Below are 7,617 nucleotides of genomic sequence, written 5' to 3' on the forward strand. Positions count from 1 at the left end.
TGGGTTCCTGCTTTTGAGGAATTCACCATTTATATAACTCGGACACAACACTATTTGGTTAACACTTACTAGGTGTTTACTATGTACCTGGCACTCATCGAAGGGCTTGTTGACTCATTTGAGCTTTTGATGACCCCATGAAATAGAGACTATCCAGTTTTCAAAGAACTTAAGCTAGTTGGTCCAAGAGCGCATGGCTAAGTGACCACACAGAGATTTCAGTCCATGCCCCTAACCATGATGTTAAACCACTCTTTTAGAGAGACACGGGAAGGAGTAGAATATCTTTTGATTTGACTCATATTTACTATACATTGTGAATTTTTAATTGTCTGTGTGTGTGTGTGTGTGTGTGTGTGTGTGTGTGTGTGTGTGTGTGTGAATACAGGTGTCCATTACCCTCTCTATCCTCCCAACCCTGTTATTGAAACTATTCTTCCCCACAAAGTCTCCCACTTTCATGTCTTTTGTGTGGTGACCAACCTAGTTTAATTAGGGCTGTTTGGATGAACTTTCCTGAGAAGTTATTTACTGGATGGAACACGGGCAACTTACCAGTGGCTAGACCACTGAAGAATGGGAAATGGCTCTCCCCCAGCAACCATTAGCAGTCAATAACCTCCACAGGACCCAATCTTATGGGACTCTCATATGAGTAATAACAGCTGTAGTGACTTCATGAGTACAAGAGCCACGTCATGTCCAGAAGATTTATTTCCATGGTGTACCCCTTTGTCCTCTGCCAATTACTTACTTTTATCCCCTTCTCTCCACGTTCTCCAAGCCTCAGGGGTGATGATGCAGATGTCCCATTTAGGACCAAACACTTATTCTCAGTTTGCCAAATTACATGTTTCCGAATTAGCTGCTCTGCCCACTGCAATCAGAGGCTTCTCTTACAAAGGTTGAGAACGTCGTCGCTAGCCTATGAGCATAGTGTCGGTATTTAGAAGGTAGTTTGACAACTTGTGCACTTGTAAAGCAAGAGCAACAGTTTACCCTTCTTCTCTCACCAGGCCTTAAGACTTTCCTAGCCAGGGGCCTTTGGTCAGGTTGTCAAAAGCAAGCATGAGTTCCCTCTTGTGGAGTAGACCTCAAATTCAAGCATAAAATAGTTGTTTACCCCGATAACAGTCATGCCACAGTTGTGCCGGTGGATACATGTTGACTGGCAGCCTGTTACTGTCGCTCTCGGGGTTCATAGGTAAGATTGTTGGTGAATTTGTTCTTCCTTCTACCATGTAGGCCTCAGATACCAAACTCAGATCGTCAGGCTGGATCGTCACACGTCTTCCCTTGCTGAGCCATCTCACCAGCCCTCAAATGTTTTAAGACCATGAAAGGGCCAATGGTGAGCTCTGAGGTGTGTACTTGTGTACTGACGCTGCGATGAGCCCGGAGGGGGAAAGGACCAGGGCGGAGGTGTCGCTCAGTGGTAGGTAGCACAGATTCAGGAGACTCTAGATTCACTCCCCAGCACCCCGAGGGTGAGAAAGTAAGGAAGAAATGGTGATAGGAATTGAGGTCTGAGCAGGCAAATTGAAAGAAGCGTATGAGCATCCCCAAGCTGGAGGGAGGCTCGTGGGAGCAGGAGTGAGATTGGGGAGCTTGCTTCTCCACCAACATGTCTGGTTGATTGCCTTGAGACATGTCAGAAGGCTGGAACCTGAATGGTGAGGAGTCCAGCTCACCAGTGGGATGTGTGTGCTCTCTTCATTAATGGCCAAGATCATCCGAAATCTGTGTTGATTGCATGGCTTTGATCACTCACCTAAGATCTAGTAAACTTAGGCAATACTGTTTCTTTCAGGTAAGTGCAGTGTGTATCAGTGGAGGATTCTGAGCACAGAGCCACACTGTATCTTTCAAGGACTCCAGCCTCCTCTATACTGTGTGAAGTAGTTCTGTCCTGCTGTGATTCAAATGGTAATTGTGACTCTTTCCTGCAGATGCACTAAACAGTAAAAGAAGCTGAGGATAGTGTCCAATAATCTGAATGGTTGAGAGTCTGAGACAATATAAGCTTGAGACAAGCCTGGCTTCCATTGTGAGACCCTATCTCAAACACAACAGAACTATACAAAGACAGGTGAACTCAGTAGTGTGTGTGTGTATTGTGTGTGTGTGATATATGTGTGTGTGCTTGTGGTGTGTGTATGTGTGTGTATGTATGTATATGTGTGTGTACATGTGGTGTGTATGTATGTATGTGTATACATGTGGTATGTGTGTATGAGTATGTATATATGTGTGTGTGTGAGTGTATAACTATGGTGTGTGTGTTTGCATGTGGTGTGTGGTGTGTGAGTGTATGTATGTATGTGTATGTGTGGTATGTGAGTGTGTGTGTGTGTGATATGTGTGTGTGCTTGTGGTGTGTGTATGTGTGTGTATGTATGTATATGTGTGTGTACATGTGGTATGTATGTATGTATGTGTATACATGTGGTATGTGTGTTGAGTATGTATATATGTGTGTATGAGTATATAAGTATGGTGTGTGTGTTTGCATGTGGTGTGTGGTGTGTGAGTGTATGTATGTATGTGTATGTGTGGTATGTGAGTGTGTGTGTGTGATGTGTGTGTGTGTGTGGTGTGGTGTGTGAGTATATGTATGTATGTATGTGCATGTGTGTGTGTGTGTGTGTATGTGTGTGTGTGTGTGTGTGTATGTGCAGCCGTGTGCACTTAGGAGGAAGCTAAAGGAAGGCAGCAATTGTCTTCCTCTATCGCTTTACACCCTTACATCTCAGACTTTCCTAGAGACAGGGTCTCACTGAATCCAAGCTCACAATTTCCACTGGTCACAGAGCTTTCAGAACTCACCTGTCTCTGCCCTCACAACACTAGGATTTCAGGCACGCTTGACATTTACATGGGTGTTGGAGAACAGCAAGCATCCTTACCCAGTGAACCATCTTTCTAGGCCTGAAGTAAATATTAATAATATAACATACTGTGGCTAAAATACCACTTTAACATGTAGTCAGTTCAAAACATGAATTATATTACTTTTATAATGTCTTCGAAATCCAGGGCCTGTTTTCTGCCTCCAGCACATCTTGATTGGACTCAGTAACCATGTGTGTGGCTGGAGGCTTTAACACAGATGGGAAACAACATGTCCCTCATGTACCTCCTCTGGCTAGGGGACTGTAGATGCTGCCTCACGAGCACTACAGGCTGGTGGAACTCTCTGAGGCAGCTCCCGAAACTCGCTGAGAATAAGCAGCTAAAACCTCAGGTTCAACGTTGGTAATGTTGGGTCTGTGTACAGCACTCTCTGTCCTAAGCTCTTGTCATTGTCATCATGACAGCATACTCCTCAGAACACTGCTGCTACCTCACATTTATAGACAGACAAAGGGACTTAGCCACGAGCAGTGAAGTAATTTATTCAAAGCCACACCACAGACTGCTGTCAACGACTATGACTTCATCCATTACACCAGTGACCCTCAAACGCTTTTGTTCATGCGCCCTCTGAAAGCTTTGGAAAACGTAGACTTCGCTCTTCACTCTAAGTCACAGCTGTTGCAAATGGGGCTTTTTTCCCCTGTATATTATAAATAAACTTTATTTTCATGTCAACTACATTCAGCAACCTACCAGATTGCCTATCTCCACAGCCGTGGGCCTACTCCCACCGGGCTGCACTGTGTCTGCTGCCCTGGTTGGAAGAGGACCAGTGGACTCAGTAGGGCTTGTGGAACAGCAACCTGCCAGCCCCAGTGTGGAAAGCGAGGGAGTTCATTCCATTCAGACCACCACTGCCCTGTGTGATGGTGGGGAGATGCTTGCCAGACGGATGTACATGAAAGCAGTTCTGGAGAGGCCAGTTGTCCTCCCCGCTATGTCAAAACTGTGGGCAACCAGTGGTTGTGGGTGTTGGGAGGGGTGAAGCCCATCTACAGATGGGATGCTCTGCCTACCCAGGGGAGGCCCCTCCCTGGTGACCCCCAAGCCCCACAACTGGAGTGGGCAGCGTGGTGAGGGAGGAGGTGCATAGTCTGCAGTCCTGGGTTGACATGCTAGAGCAGAAACTGCAGTTGGTGCTGGTCCCTCTGGCTGTGGAGCATGGTCCCTGGCAGCCTGCTGGCCTGCTCTGTCCAGCAGCTGGGCCACATCAGCTCACTGAGTGAGCAGGTCTCCTTCTCAGAGGAGCAGCTGGGGTCCTGCTCCTGGAAAAAAGGATGGGCTCGCACCTCACCTCCAGGAGGGACTGAGCGGTCCTTCCCTACGTCCTTTCCAGCCTGAGCACAGGTTCTTCCTGGTGGTCCTGTGGTGCTCTGCTTGTCTGTCCCTTTCTCGGGAGGTCCCAGGGACCTGAGAGTGGGGAGCGGGGTCCTGTGTGACTCTCCTAGTGGGGTCTTCCAGGTACAAGGGCTCCCTTCCCAGGTGGGGATTGTCTCCAGCTTAGTTATAATGAAGCTGGGACAAAGCAAATAAAAGGAATATACTTGGATATGGTACCAAGTGGACATCTGCAACTGTTTCTTAGAGACAAAACTTTTATTAGTAGGTACTGCATTTACTGCATTTCCAGATATTATTTATTAGAATAAAGGCATCCCCTAGTCTGAATATGGTCGGAATTCTTACTCTAAGCGAGCGTTAAGTTCTGGGTCCGGGGAGGTCATCCTGCCGTCCTCTCCCATCTCTTGTTGCTGTGGATACCAGTGACATTCTAAAGCCAGACAGACTTTGCATATTCCTGGGATAAACTTCCCTCACGAAGATGTCTTTCTTAATATATGTCCCTGGTTCAATTAGCTAATTATCTTCTTCAGGTTTTTATGGGGAGGATTCGCACGCAATTGTCCTTTCTTTTAATGTCCTTCCATTTTGACATCATCTGAATTATACCGGCCTCATAAAATGAGCCAGGGGCAGGTTTCCTTTTTCCTACCGTCTAGAAGTGTCTGTGGGAGGAGGGGGCGTTTCTTCCTTTAGACTAATTCGCTAACGAGACCAGAAAAACTTGTAAGATTTTTAGCCATAAATTCAACTTTTTAAAATAAGATTCTTATGAATTCTTTGAAATTTTCATACTGTGTGTTTTCAAATATTTTTAAACTTCCCGTAAGCTGTGCTGTGGGTTGTCCTTTTTTCCTTTTCTGTTTTTCTTTTTTTAACTTTTGAGACAGGGTCTCACTATGTTGGCATAGCTGTCCTGAAACTCATGGGTTCCAGACCTTGCCCGAGTAGTTGGGACTCCAGGCAAACACTCCTGCATTTGTCTAACAGTTTGGAAAGGGAGGGGAGTTTGCTTTGGGCTGTGTTATTGGTTGTTTTGTTTGGGATTTTTCTGAGACCGAGTTTCACTGCGTAGCCCAAGCTGAGCCCGCTTCAACCTCCCAAATTCCAGGGGCACCAAGACATACCAACACGGTCAGCTCCCAACTTGCGGTTTCTTAAAAAGTTGTTTACCTAGTAAAAGTAATTTTACCTAGTATAAAAATTATTTATGGGATTATTTTGAAGGATATTAATGTTTATACTGTCTGTGACGATATAACCCTTTACATTCCTAATAGAGGTCGTCTATAGAAAATAGTTCAAAATAATCTATCCCTGACCTCCTGAAGAGTGGATAAATAAAATGCAGCATACCCATAAAACATTTAGCCATAGACATAATGAATGACTGATGGGGTCATACTGAAAACACGCTGAACGGAAGAAGCCATTTACAGAGGAGCTCATGCTGTTCAAGTTCATTCATAAGAAATATTCAGAATCAGCCAATAAACAGACTCCATGTTTCCCATAGCTCGGGGGCATGGGAAGGTAGGGTGAACAGGGGGGTGACTGCCAGAATTATGGGGTTTCTCTGGAGGATAATAAAAATATTCTAAAACTGGTAGTCGTGATAGTTGTACATTGAATTCTACCTCAGTGAAGTTGTCTGTCTTCAACACGTCACTATGAGTTTGTTACTCTGCGCACCAAAAACCAACCAACCAAGCCGAGCCAACCCAAATCCAACCGTTGGACTACTGGACAGACTGCATCCCCCCTCAATTTTTTTCTAAATAACAAATTGGAAAATATCTAATCATTTAACATTTGAGCCTCGGCACCAATGTCTGCTTTCCCTGTCTTTAGTTACTTGGAGGGGCGTCATGCTGATCTCACCACAGCCCAGGGTGCACTGTCTCTCCTGGTGCTCAGGACTGGAGTATCTCAGAAAACAGAATGCCTGTATGTTTCAGGAATGTCCGATAGTTGCAAGACCTTTGTCCTAGGTGGTACTGCCTCGCAGGAGAAAGGGGTTATGTTCTAGTCTCTGCTAGCTGTGCGGAAACGCATCAAGGCCCCTGGCGAGACAGGTCAGCACTTGGCTTGCTGACCCAGACCTGGATGCTTCGAGATGTTCAACTCCAGTCCAGACGTGTGGAAGAGATACAGTCAGGCTAACCTATCATCTGGAAGTCACAACAATGTTGAAAACAACCTGGACAAGATGACCTTGTTTCACCGGGTAACAGGGAACTAAACACTGCTTAGCTGTGCCTCTGGCTGTCTGAACAGCTTCTGGCAGCTAAGGGGATTAATATTGCTGAAAAACTTGATCCCTCACTTTCCCCTGACACTTGTGTGTGTGTGTGTGTGTGTGTGTGTGTGTGTGTGTGTGTGTGTGTGTGTGTGTGTGTGAGAATTTAATCTTTGTACCTGCCATGTCTGCAGAGTGTATAATTAGCAGGCTGGATTAGAGCAGCAGAGCTTCCAGGCTAGCTTTATTTAGGGGTGGAAATTTTTTCTTTCTTTTCTTTTTCTTCCTTTGAGTAAACTTAGGCACCCGACGTCCTTATAATCCTGATTCTGACAGCCTTACTTAACCCTCGGAGTCCATCAAGAACACAGAAATACCTGAGTCTAGGTGTCAGAGTTATCTTGTTCTTTAGACGTGAGTGGAACTGGCTGGCTGTGTGAGTTGTGTGAGTTAGTACAGGTCCGGACTTCCTCCTGCTAACCCCCTGATCACTTACCTCTGACTACAACTGATGTAAACTGGTCTCCATCAGGGATTGTCTTCTGTTTCCCTGCTGCTGGCCATCTTCCCCAAGACCTGGGATTCAGAATTTGCTCTCAGTTAGTGCTATGTGGCATTGGGAAGGAATCCACTGAACGTGGACCTAGCAGATTCAAGTGTAGGACTTACCTTTGAGCAACAAGGCCAGAAATAAATCACGCCATTCAAGGTAACCTGTATTGGTATTGTCAGTCATAACCCCTCAACTGGCTCTGAATAAATTACGTTCTTGTTTCCTAAAACGGCTCTCAGACCACTCCTCTCCTCTTGGCTACAAAGTCTCCAGACTCTCACCTAAGGCTCAGCCCTTCCCCCATCTTCCTTTCTCTAATCCCCTTATGAGCAGCCAGCCACAGCCCAAGACAGTATCCAACGTCTTAGGTAGAGAAAATCTTTTTCTAATCTTTTCCCTGACTCTAGAGTTTTGCTTCCATATCTTAGCAACAGCAAACTAAAGTTTCAAACTGTTAATTTATAAGGATTTGCCCACCGAGGTCACAGGCAGGCCTCCTGCTCTTCCTCCTCGGCCAGAGGTCAGGTCTGCCTATTCTGCGTTTTTTTAACCTGAATGAGGGGATCCA

General features: G+C 45.6%; 1 pseudogene; it reads left to right on the forward strand.

The window, feature by feature from the left end:
- The first annotated feature begins 1,389 nt into the window (after positions 1-1,389).
- On the forward strand, positions 1,390-4,446 carry Egfl7-ps1 (EGF-like-domain, multiple 7, pseudogene 1; annotated as a pseudogene).
- The last annotated feature ends 3,171 nt before the right edge of the window (positions 4,447-7,617 follow it).

Source organism: Rattus norvegicus, chromosome 18 (assembly GCF_036323735.1).
Source record: "Rattus norvegicus strain BN/NHsdMcwi chromosome 18, GRCr8, whole genome shotgun sequence".
In the NCBI taxonomy this organism is placed as follows: Eukaryota; Metazoa; Chordata; class Mammalia; order Rodentia; family Muridae; genus Rattus; species Rattus norvegicus.